Consider the following 18174-nt stretch of genomic DNA (forward strand, 5'->3'; position numbering starts at 1 on the left):
CTCATAATTCTGCCATCTGGAGACAATCACTTAGCATTTGAGGGTGTTAGTAGTTGTTAGATTGATGTCTTTTTTCTCTGCCTACATTCAGCCCTTCAACATCTCCCCCGAAATCACCAAGTGCTTCCCATTCGCGTGGGCTCCCTTTGAGAATGTTAAATAAGCCATGAATAAAGGAATAAACAAATGGATGAGTAAATAGAAAGTCAGAGAAAAAATTCTCCTACCCAAAAGTTGCCCCAGAGAAGGCACCAGGAAGGAAAAAGACAGGTACCAGTCCTCAGAGGGCATAGACACCCCACCCTCCCCATTCCTTCCCCAGCCTTGTCTGCTCCTATTGGGGCAGAATCAGTGTCAGGAAGTGAGTGACACACAGTGAACACGCCAGGCCTAGACCACAAACATTAGTGAAAATACTGTCAGGGACTGAAGTTGTATCTCTGCCGTGTGACTTGGAAATGTTGCCCATGGCTTAAGGGAAAAGAGGGTTCATGGAAACAACCAAGTCAAGGTCGCCACATGCATGCAGTATTTTAGGCTCAGCAAGCAATCTGGCAAATTCAAAGCTGCTCATGAATGGGTTCCAAGAAATCTGATTTTTAGCAGTGCTGTTGACACAGGAGTTGCAACAGCAACCCCCATGACTTGCCCCTCACTGGGTTGAAGATTATCATTGATTTATCTGGAGCAGAAACAGCAGGATTCCACATCACACCTTGGAAGGCAGCCTGGGCAAAGGCAGAGAATTAACAGATCTTTATTATTAATTCCAGTACCACAACTCCCCATGGTTCCATGCAGTAAAATCACAGGCTCTCTTGACAGGAGTTTCTCCGTGTTTAAGAGGAGCTAGTGTTTGTTTTGCTTTGTTTTATGGGGCATGTCTTTATTCTTAATTACAAAGACAATCCCAAATCACAAATATTCATTAATGACACACCAATTCAAAACATGTTGCAGGAGATGCAAAATAAGTAGCACAATCTCTATATTTCATTCATTTGAGCATCAAACATTTATTGAGGCAGTTCTATGTGCCAAACATTGTTCTAGGCTCTTGATTTTATAGCACATTACAGTTATTTTCCCTTTTAAAAGTGAAAAGATGAGGTTTAGGGAGGTTAAGCAACTTACCAAGCTTGCCTGTAATCACAGTTTGTAAGAGACTTGGGATTAGAATAAAGGGAAAAATCTAACAGTTTGTTGTTATTTTTATTATCATTGTGCCATTGATGTAGCCTTAGAAAAACTCAGCCAGTGTTTGCATAAGCTTCCTTTTCACTAACACACAACCAGCCACAGTTCATGTTGGGGAGTAGGAAAGTGGTTTGTGCCCGTTTACTCTTCCACTGGTGAACCTCCCAGGAGCAGCTGGTGTGTGCAAAACCAGGTGTCCATGGCCCCTGCTCGGTTCTTACGCACAGTGATCTGTTGATAGCTGCCCTCCACACAGCCCTGGCACAGGGGTTGATCACAGGCCCACAGCCAGCACAGCTGAGCAGGAGGAATGCAAGTTTTGGTCTCCCACCAATGCTTTACTTCTGACCCCTATGTTTTTCCTTCTTGACCTGGAAGCAGCATTTGGGTGCTAAGGGAAAGAACCCTGAACGCTGGAGTCTTACAGGCCAGGGTTTAAATCTCAGCTCAACCTCTTGGAAGTTGTATGAGCTTAGGCACAGCTCTTAGCCTCTCTGAGACTTGAGACTTCATTTTCTCCCCACTAAATGAAAGCAGTACCTACCCTGCAGAGACGTTTAATGGAGGCAATACCTACCCTGCGGAGAGGTTCAATTGGATAACGTATGCAGGATGTCTGGCACGCACTAGTTGTCCAATCAATAGTAGCCATTATCATTGTCCAAAATAAATTTCACCCAAGAAGTGGAGTAATGATTATTAAGCCACAAACTAATAAGCATTTATTAAAGATCTATTTTTAAGTAGGATTGATAACGGTTGTGAGAAAAACCTTGCCCACCCCCTCCAGCAGTTAGGGACCTAGACAGGGAATAAATAAAACCCATGGCAATGAGCAAGTCACCAACAACTCAAGCATCTAAGATACTAGAAGCGAGAGATAAAATTCTCCTAGGTGTCTGCAACTGTGGAGATAAGGGCGGTGAGTGTGGGCAGAGGGAGGCCCCAGGGGTCCCCTGGCCAGGCCCAACTGCACTGCATCACAGGTACCCCTCACAGGCCTAGTATCCATGCACTGTTCTTTTTCCCACTTCTCCAGAATTTGCTTTTTGGCTCATGCAGGTATTTTCCTTCCCAAGAGCCGCTGGAGACTCAGAGCATCCTCAGGTTATCTGTCTCTGGGCCTAGCCGGCTCCTCGCTGGGTTCTGACCTCACCTCTGGCGTCAGTCTTATCAGGTGTGGACAGAATCGTCTCCCAAGCTCCTGGAGCTGCAAGTCCAGGATTCTCCCCACACCCAGGCCCCATCCGGTATGGTGGAGGAGGGCCAGGCACCTCTGGGACTAAACACAGCGGTCACCTGCCAAATCAGGATGACCACAGGAGTCTGCAAGCGAAGCCACGAGGCCCAGAATCGGGGAGGAAGGGTGAGGTTTACATAAGTGTCAACAAAGAACAGAGCAGATGCCATGCCACACTCTGCCAAGCAGGAAAGAGGGCGGAGGATGCTGGGGAGAAACAGCAACCTCCCCAGCCCGGGTCTTCATGGGGACACTAGCAAAGGAACAACAGGTCATGATGGGGATTTAGTCTCCTCTGGGAACTTTTTTCCTCCCAGGGGACATGATGATCCAGCTGAGATCTAAAGAAATGAGTCCTAGGGTGACTGAACAGGAAGTGAGCGAGCTCACTGGGAACCAGAGAGGTGGTATACCCTTTGCTATTGGGTACCTGGGCAGAGGTACCAGCTGCTTTGTGTAAACTCATATTCCATAATCAGAAAGGACACTTGATTTTTTTTTTTTTTGGTGGGACAGAGTTTTGCTCTTATCTCCCAGATTGAAGTGCAATGGCACAATCTCGGCTCACTGCAACCTCCATCTCCTGGGTTTAAGCTGTTCTCCTTCCTCGGCATCCCCAAGTAGCTGGGATTACAGGTACCTGCCACCACACCCAGCTAATTTTTTTGTATTTTTAGTAGAGACAGGGTTTCACCATGTTGGCTAGGCTGGTCTTGAACTCCTGACCTCAGGTGACCTACCCACCCTTGGCCTCCCAAAGTGCTGGAATCACAGGCGTGAGCCACCACGACCAGCCAGGACATTTTATTTCTACGACAATTCTGGTTTGTTTAAATTTGTCAGCTGGCTTAAGTATTCCTTGGGGTTAATGGCCAGGGGTGGGATGGGAGTGGGTGAATATTTAATTAGAATTTATTCCACAGGGGCCTCTTTGTCCTGCTAGGGTCAGCTCCAGCCACTTGTTTCTCTGCACAGGCACTGCTATCTTTATTGGACTTGCTAGTGTCTCAGTAAATGATAACCCATTTGAACTGTTTCCAAAATCACAGTTGTGCAGGGCGCAGAAGCTTCTCACATTGGTGTTTCACATTCTAGAGCTTCAGAGGGAGGCAGGGGTCAGACCACTCCTCCAGACCATGCAGCCTGCAAGCCAGAGAGCTGGCAGGCACACAGGGAGCCAGGCCTCATCCTGGGGTGACAGAGAACCAAGGGAGCTCCAGACTCCTGAGGGTGCACGCCTGGGACTGGCACCCTGTCAGGAAGAGATAAACAGGGACACTGGGATGCCCAACAGGTAGACAGCTGGGGTCCAGAGAAATGGAAAGCCAGAGTAGCAGAAAGCATTTCCTTCCCTGCAGGTTACAGTCCACGCGCAGCCCCAGCGTACTCAGACCTGTGAGCCACAGCCACGAATCCAACTTTCAGAAACACTCACATCTGTGCAGAACGACAGGGTACAACTTTGTTCATTGTAGCGTTGCTTGAAATAGCAGAAGACTAGGATCAATCGAAATGTCATCAATAAAAGTCTGATTAAATAATTTACAGTCTGTGCATACAATGGTGTACTTCAAACGAAGCTCCTCACACACTGATGGGGGGTGACCTCCGAAATACATTGCTACATCAAACAAATACAACTAGGTTTAGAACTGTGTGTTATCATTTGTTATTTTTTAAAAGGGGGCAGATAGAGTGGGGAAGGGAAGAGAACATATATTTATGCACTTGTTTATGCCCAAACTATCTTTGGAAGGTAATATTTTATTCCTTCAGGAAGGAGGGTGCTGGGATTGGGTGTGAGAGATGGGAGGGGGTGTATGCCAGCCCAGCCCAAACTTAGTAGCTTGAAGCAACCCCCATTCATCCAGCTCACATCTCTGTGGGTTGACTGTGGTGGCTGGGGCCTCTGCACGTGAGGACCAGGAGGCTGCCCCTGCCTTCTTCACAGAGTAGCGTCAGAGTTCCTGGGAGCCAGAGAGCAAGCCCAGTGCACAAACACTTTCAGATTCTTATTTGCATGATGTTTGCTAAAATCCTTTTGGCTAAAGCAATTCACATGACCAAGCCCAAATTCCAGGTGGAGAAATAGATTCCATTTCTTAATGGGAGGAATCACTAAATATTGTGATCACTTGTTTAAATCTACCTCACGGTAGGGCAGGAAAGAGGAAGGAGGGAGAGACTTTTCTCTTTTTAGCTTTTGAACTTTTTGAATTTGAGTCATGTCAATATTACCTATTCAAAAACAACAAAAATGTTAAAATTTTAAATAGATCCTTGAGATTAGCTTCAAAATAATTCAGCTGTTGAAGGAGATGCGGCAGGGAGAAGGGAGAGCTGAGACACAGGCGAAACGAGATTGGCAGTGAGTTGGGAACGGCTGAAGCTGGGTGATGAACACATAAGGGCTTGTAATCATCTACTGTGTGGATGTTCAAATTTCTTAACAGTAGGAATTTTTTTTTAAATAATAAAAAAGAAAGAAATGAATAGCAAAAACTCACACTAAGGCTTACATAGTAAGTGCATTGCCTACGTCATCCCCTCCAAGGTGGTCGGGACTCTTGTGGCCTTAGCAAGCAGCCTTCTTGAGTGGCAACTGCAGAGTGTGGCCACAGGAATGCCTAAATTAGAGAGAAGAGCAGAAAAGAAAGGAACGTAGGGAGTTGCCTTCACCACTGTGAACAGGACTAGTAGCTGAAAACCCAAGGTTATGGTGGTGTTTGGTGGTGGCAGGGGAGGTGCAAAATACTTGTCTCAGAAACACACGGAGAGCTTACGAGGGTTGGAAAAAAGAAGGGAGCCTTTCCAAGGATTCCAGACAAACACTATGGGGCATGTGAGCACATTTGAAGGAAAATCACTCAGTGGGAAGTTTTCTCAGTAGGTACATTTTCTTGCATCTTTGCTCTTATCACTCAGAATGGCCACATGTGTGACCCTAGGTCTCCAACCACCCACATGGCCTGGGCCTGGTGCTGAAAGCCTGGTCATGGAGCAGCTCTGAGAATGCTAAGCACCCAGGTGATCCTTCTGTGGCAGATGAGGAAATCCTTCACCAAATCTCCTGAGTCCCTGACCTCCTTAGCTAACCCGGAGAACTGTCTCCCTGTTCCAGAAATATCTGCTGCGAGTTTTCCCAGAGGCTGTGCCCTCTGAAGCCATGGTCAGTCCCTCTGGAAAGCTCCGCTTTGAGGTGTGCGCCTGTGAATGCCAGTGCTCGCACCTGTGGATGCTCCTCCTGTGGCCGCTACAAGGCGGACACCTCTGTGAGGCAAGTGACCACGGCACTTTCTAGGAATTCAGGGGCGTCCTCCAACCCAACTCTAGGCCAGGGTAAGGGGCCTCTACATCATGCCCATGCCTCTCTTTATTGCTGAATCTTTGATGTACATTGTTCAAAATTCTTCATCACTATTCAAAGACTCAGTATTAAAGAATTACTATTACGTTTTTAGGTGTGATACTGGTATTGTTACGTTTTGTCTCATCCTTTTATTAAGGCATAATGTATATACTGAAAAGAGAACAAATCATATGTGTACAACTGAAGAGTTTTTTAAAAGAGAAAACACCTGTATTTCCAGCCTGCAGTTCAAAAAAAAAAAAAAGAGAGAGAGAGAGATCATTGCAAGCAGGATAGTCATGTTCATTATAAAAGAAGCTTTGGAGTAATATGTTCTTAAGGATCTACAGACGAAATGTTGTGATGCCTTGGGTTTGCTTCAAAATAACCTGGAGTTGAGGGAAGGCACAGACTAAACAACATTGTTCACAAATTGATAACTATTGATGCCAGCAAGTTTTCCATAGGCTATGTATTCTCTCTCTTGCTCTCTGTCTGACATATTTAAAACTTTTATGAGGTTTTTTTTTTTTTTTTTTTTTTTTTTGAGACAGAGTTTCACTCTTGCTGCCCATGCTAGAGCGCAATGGCATGATCTTGGCTCATTGCAACCTCTGCCTCCCAGGTTCAAGCAATTCTCCTGCCTCAGCCTCCCAAGTAACTGGGATTACAGACGCCCACCACCATGCTGGCTAATTTTTGTGTTTGTTTTTTTTTTAGTAGGGATGGGATTTCACCGTGTTGGCCAGGCTGGTCTTGAACTCCTGATATCAGGTGATCCACCCGCCTCAGCCTCCCAAAGTGCTGGGATTACAGATGTGAGCCACCATGCCCAGCCTATGCTAAGATATTGAAAACAATCATTAGGAGCTTTGGCTTTAACTCAACCAGAGACTCTGAGGCATGAGGTAAAAGCTAAGAGGTGAAATAAAAATGTCCCTTTAGGATATTACTTGGTAATTAAGAATCTTTGAGTCTAATGGATTAAATATATAAATAATCTATTTTTTTGAGTGGGTTTTTATGTGCCTATCTCCTCTGTGTCACTGAGAGCTCCCTGCAAGTGCTGGGTTTTATTCATATCTGTATCCTGATGCTTATGTAGTACCGTTCTTGGCACACAGGGGGTGCTCCTAAGTGCTCGCTGAGTAAATGAATGCTTGAATGTTATGTCCTATGACAAGGTCTAACACAGGTGTTAGATGATGACAGGTGTTAGGTGTTAGAAGATGACACAGGTGTCCAAAACTGCTACATCACTTAAATTGAAATCAACACCACCAAAGTTGCTTAAATCCTAAAATATCAGAATTGAGAGAGACTTAAAGATCACTTTGTATAACCTGCTTGTGTTATAGATGAGGAAACCAGGGTCCAGAGAACTAAGTGACGTTTTCAAGGTCACACAGCTGGTAGAGACAGAGCCAAAGCTAGAGCTCAGCCTTGTTGAGCCCCATTGGGCCTGTTTTTATTATATCATCCAGCTCCATGACTGTTAATTTGACACACCCAAAATCCTATTTTCACAGGTAAAGAAAGAGAACTTCAAAGAGGTGAATATAATTTCCCCAAGGTCTAGGGGTCATCATTGACTCCGTAGCTCTATCAAAAACAGTGTTTGCCACTTTGGGTTATGTCCCTTACTTTAAGAAAATTTAAAATTCAGAAACTGAAAGAACAGAGAGGCGATTCTTCCCTTTAAAAAGGACTTTGGTGCACATTTTTATTCAAGAGGTAAATTCTTTCAACTGTCTTTGAAATATGGCAGATTTTTTAAACTTCCGTCTGCAACCAGCTTGTTAGGAACAAAGCAACTGTATAAAATCAGGCACAGCCCAAGCCATGTCCTGCCCTATCAAGTGTCACAAGGTGCTTTCAACATTCCCAAGCCAAAAAAACAAACCAATTAAAGATAACACACCAAGACTGGAAATAAATGAAAAACCTCAAAAACAAACAAACAAGTCAACCATTTGGTAACATGGTATCTTTTTTAAAAAACATAGTCATTAAAAAAAAGTTGTTAAATTAAAATGTTAGGATAACCGTGCCTTGTAGTTTAATTTTGTTGTCTCTCCTAGCAGCATAATTATAGTGGTCTTTTGTCCCATTCATGTTCTGGGGTTTTCCATGCAAAAGTATGTTGCAGCTTTGTCCAGTGCCTTTTTCAAGCATCTTGTGACATTTCCATCCCCCTATCTAATAGGGGTGGCTGGATTTCTTTGCTGTTAAGAGGATTACTGAGACATTCCCCTTTATATAACTCAGAAGACTCTGTAAATAAGAAAGAGCAAACAGATGTCAAGGAGAGAGGTTACAAGCAAGCGCTGCACTTCAGAGAAGCTGGCTAAGCAAAAAGGGGTCAAAGAACTTTCTTAATGGACACTGATAAAGCTGGGGCTTGAGAAGCAGTGTACTGAGTGCCATTTTCGTAGGGAAGCAGAGGGGTTAGCTTACATTCATCTATCAAGGGTTAAGCTTTAAACCCAAGAACTTCGGCGAGTCAGGGCCAGTGACCAGTAAGAATGAGACACCTTATCTCTAATCAGCCCTGCCTCAAAATAGCTCTCTCTTCCCTTGGGCAGAGACTCCCAGCACAACACAGTGCAGGGAAGTGCCCGAGCCACACTTAGTCAGATAGTCAATGAGTATGCTTTGTGCACGAAGTTAAGTTACACCTCTCTGCATGGAGCAAGGCATAATTTAGCAACCCTCCCTATGGTTTGCATCACATCAGGATGTTCCAGCCAAGAAGAATCTTACGATTTACCTGGAGTAACTCCTCATTTTACAGATGAATAAACTGAGACCTAGGGAGATGGATGATTTGCAAAAGAACACGAAGGAAGTCAGTGGCTGGGCTGAGGGCTGAAACTCTGTGCTAGGGCAGTCATTCTCTTTCTCTTGGCAATGCTGCTATACTCATCTTAAAAATGAATGAAACACTCATGTCCATGGTCAATTTTTCTTCTGTTGTTAAGGAAATCATTTCCAATGCTCCAGTAGTTTCTAAGTCAACACTTTCACAGGCAGCTCTTGTTAAACCCTTTCATTGTGAGTCTCTCAAACTTCCTCTTCTATCTTCATATCCCAGACAGCTTTACTTTTGAGGTTCACTGTATGGGCTGCCACTATTGTTCCTTTCTCCGCTGCTAGAAGAAAATGTTACAAATGGGCAATTGAAGTACTTGGGGTGTTACTCTTAGGATGGGGTCAGACAAAAATTGACACCAGCCTCATCACTGCTCACCCCCTGCCGAGAGTTGTGACTCACAGCTCAGGACTGCTGTTTCAGAGACTATCTGTGACATGGCACAGCTCAAACATTCCTGCCTCGACACTTCCTACACCGCCATTTGCATACTGTGTCCTCTTTGTGCATCCGCCACACAGTATGGGCTCTGTCCAGAGCTGTCGGAGGCACATGAGGTCTAAAGAGGAGTGGGGGAAAGCTGGGAGCTTGCAAAAGACTGCTGAAAACAGGGCAACATAATAAGGATTTAGGACATGGACAGACAAAGGTCTGGAATGTGCTGTTAGAAAACTGCCTGGCCCTATCTAACTTGAAGGAGTTTTGTGTCATGGTATTACTATCCAAGACTTTGTGTCAGAGACTGAAAAGGAATAAAGCACTAAGGGACAGGGCATTGAATTTCAACCCCCCTTCATTTCTCCATGATTGCCATTTCTTAAATGTTCCCATTTATTTCCTACATGAGTTAATTGGGCTGGACTTATTACAGCTCTCAGGTGGAAACTGGTCCTAGTTGTTCTTCATGCATGAGATTTATCTCTTCTAGCTAGACTCCAAGCTACTCTACAAAAGTCTCAGGGCTTTATAATTCCCACAAGTTTTCCTACTGAAGGCTGGACATACAGTAGGTGCTTAATAATTGTTAAATAACCATATCCTGTTTGGTCAGCATCACGGTTTTAAATGCACTTCATGATAAAGTCATGTCATGCTACACAGGCCCTCATTGTATTCATGAGACGGCACAAGGGCAATCACCCAAGGTTTACACCCAGTGAATGACAGAGCCAAGCCTCAATCCCAGGTCTTCTGAAACCAAATCCAGTTCTCACTAATTCTTCTGTCTAACATAGGATGGAGAAAGAAAGTAGGCTAAAGACATTTGGGTTAAAGCAGTGAAAAGTGAAATAGCTCATTGTTAGGCAGGAGAGGGGGGTGTTCTTAAAATTGTCATGTCAAATTTTTAAAGGACAATTTAACTGTTATATCCTTAGCTTATTATACAAGTTACACAACCACTTCCATACATTTATGTAATTGTAAAAGTGTAACATTTTTTCCTAGCAAGAGTTCCATCATAATCAATTGGTTTAGCAGAATAAACACAGGCTTCTTTTTAGTTGAAGAACTAAAAATAGGAGGCAAATTGATAATCAGCAAATGAGATAAATCTCTATGAAATAAGACTTTACTGTTCTGATGAGACACCAACTTAATGTGGAGTTTCAAAATGTCTCAGTAACACGCATATTCATGTTCGAAGATGATGTCACCAGGGAACATCCACAGCCAGACAATTTGAAGCAGGGAGGGGTCTCCCAGGTCACAGATACTGGATAGACAAACGATTGCATTCTTTCGAGTTTTTGATTAGCCTTTCCAAAGGAGGCAATCAGATATGCATTTATCTCAGTGAGCAGAAGGATGACTTTTGACAGAATGGGAAGCAGGTTTGCCCTAAGCAGATTCCAGCTTGATTTTTCCCTTAGTGATTTTGGGGCCCCTAGATTTATTTTCCTTTCATATATATATATACACACATATATATATATGTATATATATATACACACACACACACGCACACACATACTATATATACATATATAGTATATGTGTGTATATATAATATATATATGTAATATATATATATTTAATCAAAACAAGGCCCTAAAGCTCTAGAAAGATTCCCATGCCGTTATTTTCTGTCTTTCCAGACATAACCATGGCTATTCGGGTGAAATCCCAATTGCTCCAAACTATTTTAGTGCTACCCCTCTGCCATCATGACATCAAAGGTGTTTTGAAAAATGTTCATAACCTCTGACCCAGAATTCTTTTAAGGAGATAAACCAATTTGATAAAATATGAGGTAGGCTACTAAATGGAAAAATGCTTATTGCAAATGATTTTTACATACAGAGTTAAATGATATGGAAAATATTAATACATGTTAAAATGCTGAATGAATACAAGGTACAAAATTACATAGTGAATCTGTGAGTTACATTATATAGCATCATATCAACTACGTATGTCTTTTTATATACAGAAAAAAGAAGAAAAAATTATATTATTTTAAGGTTAAAATACCTAAAATTAGAATATTTAGAATTGGGTTAAAGTACCTGAAATTGTTTTCACCATCCACCCAATTCTATATGTTTGAAAAACAGCATATGAAGGTGGTTCTGGAGCAGGCCCTGTCCAAAGAAATTTATATCTGGCCCTGGGACCTCTAGGCCTGTAAAACAGATAGAGGACTTATAAGCAGCAGAGTTGAAACGTGTGACTCTGAAAGAGCCAATCCCTCAAGACGAATCCTGAGTGGCTAATTGGGCATAAATTTAATATAGAGCCAAACGGCCATTTACTGACTAGGGATTACACGGTACTTTGTGTTCCTGGAAAGCCCACAGTTGGCTTAACGCTGGGGCTTTCATAGCTGACTGTTCTCGTTCATGTGGCCTGAACCAACGAATAGGCTGTGCCCCCACCCCCATCAACTCATCAGGACTCAGCTGCATTGACCAATTAGAACCAAGCCAGTTTGAATTGTTCATTTGCATACGTGGACCTGATTGGAAACCCAGGTAGGAATTTTCTCTCATTTTACACTTAGGACTATGTTTCCTTGTCTGTAAACTGTTCATCAGAATAAAGCCTATTTCCTCTAAATTCCTTTTCAGAGAATTTTTGTTCATGTATAAAACCACAGGTCAAGTGATTTTTTTGTTTATTTTTGGAATGAGAAGCACAGATAAATTTAAAATTAGAGTCAAGGGAGGGGTAGCTAGGACAACCCAGTGACAATGATCAATTCTTCAGAAAAGAATCAAGAAGAAAATGGGGTTCACAAATGAGTAACAACCAAGATTTCCACTTTAAAAGTGTCTTCATACCATTATTTCATGGAATCCTCAAGACTCCTGAGGTGGTAAGAAAATGATTGTTGGTGTCAGTCCCATTTTGCAGAAGAGAAAAATGAGTATCAGGTGGAGTGACTCGTGGCGGAAGCACCAGGGGGCCCAAGGCCCCTCTGCTCTCTGGGCTTGGACGTGCGGCAGGAGCGGGGGAGGCCTGCAGTGCAGCTCTGCAGCAGGTGGCAAGCCCTCTGCCAACTGGGAACGTTCTGGGCTATCAGCCCTTGGGAAGCAAGGTAGGACCAGCGACTTGCAAAAATCTGCAAGGTGGGGACCGCGCTTGGGATGCGTTTGGCCCCCCAAGGCCAAGGCAGGAAGGGGTTCCAGGCGGGTCGTCGGCCGCGCGGCTCACAATAGCGTGTCCGGCCAGGAAGGGCGGCCCAGCGGGCCGGGTGAGCTTTCCCGCCCTATGCGGCCGTCTCCTTCCGCCCGCGCCGCGTGGCCTGCCCAGGTGCACCTCGGCCACCAGGCGCCGGGTAGGCCTGGGCCCCGCCCCTGGGCTCAGCGCACCCGTGAGTCTCGCAGCCTTGGCCCCCTTAGCTGTTCCTGTGCTGCGGTGTTTGGTTTTCCCTGTTTGACAGACTGAACCTTGTACTTTCGCAAATACCAAGTGTTTGCTCAGCAATCCAAGCGGCCCCGGGAAGATTGCAGGTGCTGCAGCAAGCCTGAGAGGTCATCCATTCCGGATGCCAGGAGGTCCTGGAGTCAGGAGCCCTTCTGCCCCCTCGGGGATGCCAGGGGCTTGGGCTGAACCCCAGACTCTGCCCTCGACTCTGAAGAGAACTTGAAGCTCCTTTAGACCAAGTTTTATTGAAGGGTGTCTTGGGACACGATTAAGTGACTAGTAGTACATTTTGGCCATCAGAAAACTCTCTTTACCCTTAAGAAAGATGAATACACTTAATGTGTATTACATTAATGACAATTATGACAATAATAATATTAGAAAGATGATGGTAATTTTTTTGTTCTTAACCTATCTCACTCTACTTCTTTTAAATTCAAAACAGGTCCTTTTTTGGCTGTTAAAAAAGATTTTTTAACTTCTGAAATTAAAGCAAATTATTTCAACTTTTTTTTTTAACAAAATAGAACCTAATCCACAGTTAAGAATTTTGTTTTTCTAGACTTGAAAATCTGTTCGGAATTTGCACAAATGCCTTTCACTTCAACACCTTTTATCCAAATAGAAGCACAAAGTTGTACTTGACTTTCCTTCCACAGAAGGCATTTCCAGTATCTTGCATACACACCAACTTGTTCAGGTTAAACAGAGTTTTATTAAAGAGCTATTAAACGGTGCTCTTAAAGTTTGTCTTTGCATTTTAAAAGGGGTCTAGATGCTGCCCGAACAGCAAGGATAGCGTGTAGTTTCCTTTGCAGTTCTCTGAACTTTTTCCTCCTTGGAGTCACAAAAGTCTCTTCCTGGATTCAGTCACTCTGGTACTTAATACAGTGCTTGCTTCCATCATTTCCCATTATGCCCCTTAGCTTTTACCCAGTGTCATTTTAAGAAATAATTGGATGAATAACAACTTTAAATTATCTGTAAAATTGCCATAGATATTCATTATGTTACTTAATGTAAAAAAGCTTGCAACTAATTTCCACTTGGACTTTAGTACTAGAATGAAGTTTGCCTATGTTTTCTTTATCAGTTAATGAAAGCTGTGGAATACATGGGACCATTCTTTATGCCTAGGAATCAAAATTTAATTTCGAGGATCCTCCTTAGCCTACATTTTCTGACATAGTTCCCATCCTATATCTCCCTTTCCTCCAACCGCCATCAGATTTTTCTTCCTCTAAGTTATTTATCCCATCTTTGTTTTAAGGTACCTGTAAGTTTTTTTATGATTCCCCTAAAAGAGTCCCAGAAGTGGGAGGATATAAAAATTATTCTAGACTTCCTCAAAATGTTCTTTCAATCTGCTTTTAAACAGCATATACAATCATTCTCAGTTTTGGCATTTGGTTCAGGTGACATTCACTTGCAAGCTACCTTACCAAAGGCCTAACCAGAATTGTGTACAATCCCAGCCACTGAGGCTCTGCCCCTCTCAAGGGTACACAAACAGCAAGGCATATCTCGTCTAATGCATTACTACTTTGTGAGTCACTCACAAGCTTCGGTACTTTTTTTTATTAGTAACAACTGACTCACAGCACACCTTGCAGCTGTGAAAGCCCCACCTGATACCCAGAACCCCGGTCGGTGCAATGCAGCTGCTCTGAGATGTGCTGGGACATCACAGCTTATGAGTCAGTTCTTATTTTCCTTCAAGTAGCAGCACAGATTTCCTTACTTTCAACTGTCATGAGCTGAACTCATTTTTCAACAAAGCCTAACATCTGTGCTTCCTTTCATCCAGCAGGAAAACTTTATTTCCCCAGAATTTATTTCTTCAGTCAAAGGTGTCTGCCAATTCCGAAGAGAGCTGTATTTACAAATATGCCCAAGAAGCAACTGGGAAAAATTCTCTTGGGTTCTGAGGACCCTAGAGGATAAGCTGATGGAAAAGAGGAAGGGAGTGAATATCTCTTGAACCTCGGTTCTGTGCTAGGCACTGTACCTATTCCTTGGCAAATTTCTTTTAGCTTTCCCAGCAGGCCTCTGATTTAGACACATTCATACACATTTCCCCATGAGAAAACAGGCTCAGAGGGCGAAAGAGCTGCTCAGATTGCATCACTGTTGTCTTAGTCCATTTCGTGCTGCTATAACTGAATTCCAAAGACCAGTTAATTTATAAACAACAGAAATTTATTTATCACAGTTCTGGAGGCTGGGAAGTTCAAAATCATGGTGTTGGTAGGTTTGGTGTCTGATAAAGCCTGTCTCTATTCATAGATGATGCCTTGAACACTGCCTCCTCTGTAAGGGAGAAACACTGTTCTTCACACAGCAGAAGAAGCATGAGGGAAGAGCTCTAATGACATGAACACCTCCCATTAGGCCCCACCTCCCTACACTGTTGCCTTGGAGATTAAGTTTCAACATGAGTTTTGGAGGAGACAAAAATATTTAAACCGTAGCAACTATTAAGTGGTGAATCCTGGATTCTTGCCAAGTTGGATAGATGATGGGGCTCATTCCATGTTCACTACAGAAACTGCCCAGGGAGAGTGAGGCTCCCTCAGACTGGTTACACAGGGCACCCTACAGTTCAGGCCACATGCAGGGACTCTGAGGCTGCAAGGCCTGGGTTCAAATTCCAGTTCTATTACTAGTGCATGACCTTGGACAAGTTACTTAACTTCATGGGGTGCCTGTTTCATCACCTTTAAGATGGGGATAGTTGTTTGGAGCAAATCAGTTAATTCTGGCACAATATAAGTATTCAACAACTGTTAGCTATCATTATCCATTTATATCCCACTGTTATTTTATTATAGGGTAAAAAAAAGTGCTGCTTTCTTGCCCAAAGGGTGGTGTTTTTACATGATTTCCTATCACTTGGAAATCATTCACTTGGAATAGTAGACCTGGTAGTGGGGTCATCTTTGGAATCACTTGGACGGTTTATAAAAGTATTGATGCTTGGGTTCTGCTCCTAGAGATTCTGATTCAGTTGGTCTCCTAGGCATGTAGGAGAAGGAAGTTTTTAAATGCTCTTAGTGGTTCCCAAAGGGCATCCCTGAAGCAGCAGCCTTAGTATCACCTAGGAGCTTGTTTGCTGGAAACATAAATTCCCAGGCCCCACCCTAGACCTAGTGAATCAGATACTTTGGGAATAGAGCACAGCAATATAAGCCCTCTGCATCATCTGATGTCCACGAAAGTCTGCAAGCCACTGCTCTAAAGGAAGGCAGTACCCTGCAAGACTGTCTCATCCTAAACACAAGGCATAGAGATTGATGCCAACCTAAAGGGCTTATCTGTTCATTTACATGGGGTGGTGTAGCTCTAGTATACTAGTGTCCCCTAGGGGCATAATATGCTGTGACTTTATTAGTTCATCCTCTCCTGGCCCCAAGGAAAGCCAGGTCCTCATCAGAAGTTTCTTTATTAAATGTTGAAAGATCAGCTGTCCTTTGCCTTGGTTATGCTCCTTTTTCTCTGCTCTCACTAGCCTCCCTCTTAGCATAATCAGCACAATCTTTCTCTTGTAGTATATACTTAAGGAGGTTTAAATTGATTTTTCCCAGCTATAGAGACACTCTGCACCTTCTAGGTGACTTTGTGTAACTCTGCTCTGATCCCTGATGTGAGGCTCTTTTCCCCTCTTTCCTATAGAGGAACTCCCCATAGTGCTCACATGCTTCAGCACCTGAGTCTTATTCCTGCTTCCTTCATCCATCAATATTCTCTTTTGAAAATAAAGAAATTTGGCATTAAACATTTGCCTTCAGTGTTTCTCCAAATTATGTGGAACTTTTTAAGCTCACACAATCTATCTTTCATCTGATTAAAGAGAAACACTATTGTAGCTTCTAGTGGAACAAATGTCATCTCTGTGTCTTTGCATTTTAACTTCTCACAGAAAAAAACACTGATGCTTTCCTCAGTGGGCTGCATGTAACTACCCTCTGGGAAATCTGCACTAAAACTTCACAAATTCTTTTTATAATGTACTTATAAATAACTTTGTATCAGCTTTCAGCAACTGAATAGGCAAAAGAATCGTCAAAACGAGGGCAAAAGAACAACAGCAGATCGTGAAAGTGGGAGAGGAAGCAGAAGAGAGAGATGATGTGAGTTAGTTAGCAAGGAGGGAAGGTCTGTTCTGAAATCTAGGGTAAGGAGAAGCTATGCAGGCAAGTGTTACACTCAGCCTTGGTGATCAAGGCAAAAAGGGAAACACTACAAATTCCACTTCTCCATAGCAGGATGTTAAGGGGGGGCTTTTCCTATTGCTGCAGAGCTTCAGCTGATTCCTCAAAACCAAAAAAAAGGGATGTTATGTGCCCACCACCCATTTTATGCAGGGGTACTTGACCATCCGCACAGACCTTGCCGAGCAGTGACCCTGAGCCCATCACCTACCTCAGGGGTGTGCAGCAGAGGGAAGGAGGGGGATGAGGAGGACTAGAGAGGAGGGGATTTATTTCAAGAGAGTTGTCAGTATACTGAGAACGTGAATCATCCACTTTAATCCAAGTGAACAGAGCCACTCAGAGAAGGTAGGCTGTCTCCCAGGAGGAGATACTGACAGCTTGCTTTCTGGCTGGATTTTTCAGTGCCCTGGAAACAGTTCAGCCTTAAGCCATCACAGGACTGAGACAGAATGTGAGGAGAGCAAGGGCTGAAAAACTACCTACTGGCTACTATGTTCATTGCCTGGGTGATGGATTCATTCCTACTCCAAACCTCAGGGGTGTATCACACAATATACCTTTGCAACAAATCTGTACATGTACCCTTGATTGTAAAATAAAAGTTGGAAAAGAAAGAATGTGGGCAGAGGGTTCTTAGGAGGGCTAAGAACTCTCTGTCCTACACTCCCTGTGTCCCAGGAGTTTAGGAAAACAAAGACTGGAGGCTGAGTTTTATGATGCCTGTGATGTAATCTGACATGCTTCAACACAGGCAGGGTGATATTGTGTGTGTTTGCTAAGCTGTACTCTTACCCACACTCCAGAGGCAGCTACCCTGAGGATGTATAAGGTTATCTTTACCTTTGAGCAACACCAGAAGCTTTGCTAATTAGCATAATGAATACTTCAAATAGGTTTCATGTTGTGAAATAAGCAGCGTTCAAAATATTTGAAAGACTCTCTTCACATTTGCATGAATTGGGCATAGATTTAGGGGGGACTGTAGCATAAACCCTTAAAACCACCTAAGGCTTGATCCTTAAGTGGTCCTATAACCAGCAACTGATTCAAAGGAATCTGGCTGTCTGATGCTAACTCTCCAGTTTATTTGAATCTTGCCTTTACACTATCATCATATTTGGCCTCGATTAACCTTTCATGCAAGGGAAAGGATCTTTCATGATAACCCAATAGCAGAATTATAGAGGAATGACCAACCCTCATCTTCCCTCTACATAGTAGCAGCTACGATTATCTATCACAAAAAAATCCAATGGTCTTGGTTGACCAAAACAACATAGGACAGCTCATCACGCTGAAGCTAAGTAACCTGAAAAAAATCTAAGGTGAGTAATGGCTGGAGCTACCTGGGATGGAAGAGTGAAGAGTGGGGCTGACTTAGTGTGGGGAGCACACTGTGCAGAGCTGAGCACAGCAAAGAGAGGAGCTTGCCACG

The 18174-nt window shown here is 43.4% G+C and overlaps 1 long non-coding RNA gene across 1 annotated transcript in view; it reads right to left on the bottom strand.

Annotated features, from left to right (window-relative positions):
* Window positions 1–14862, bottom strand: part of LOC105713565 (uncharacterized) — a 43143-nt gene extending 28281 nt beyond the window's left edge. The window contains exon 1 of the long non-coding RNA XR_001106583.2: window positions 14736–14862. This is a non-coding gene — a long non-coding RNA (uncharacterized LOC105713565). The remainder of the gene's footprint in view (window positions 1–14735) is intronic.
* Window positions 14863–18174: the final 3312 nt, after the last annotated feature.

Source organism: Aotus nancymaae, unplaced genomic scaffold, assembly GCF_030222135.1.
Source record: "Aotus nancymaae isolate 86718 unplaced genomic scaffold, 86718_ANA_hifiasm-v0.15.2.pri h1tg000019l, whole genome shotgun sequence".
Lineage (NCBI taxonomy): Eukaryota > Metazoa > Chordata > Mammalia > Primates > Aotidae > Aotus > Aotus nancymaae.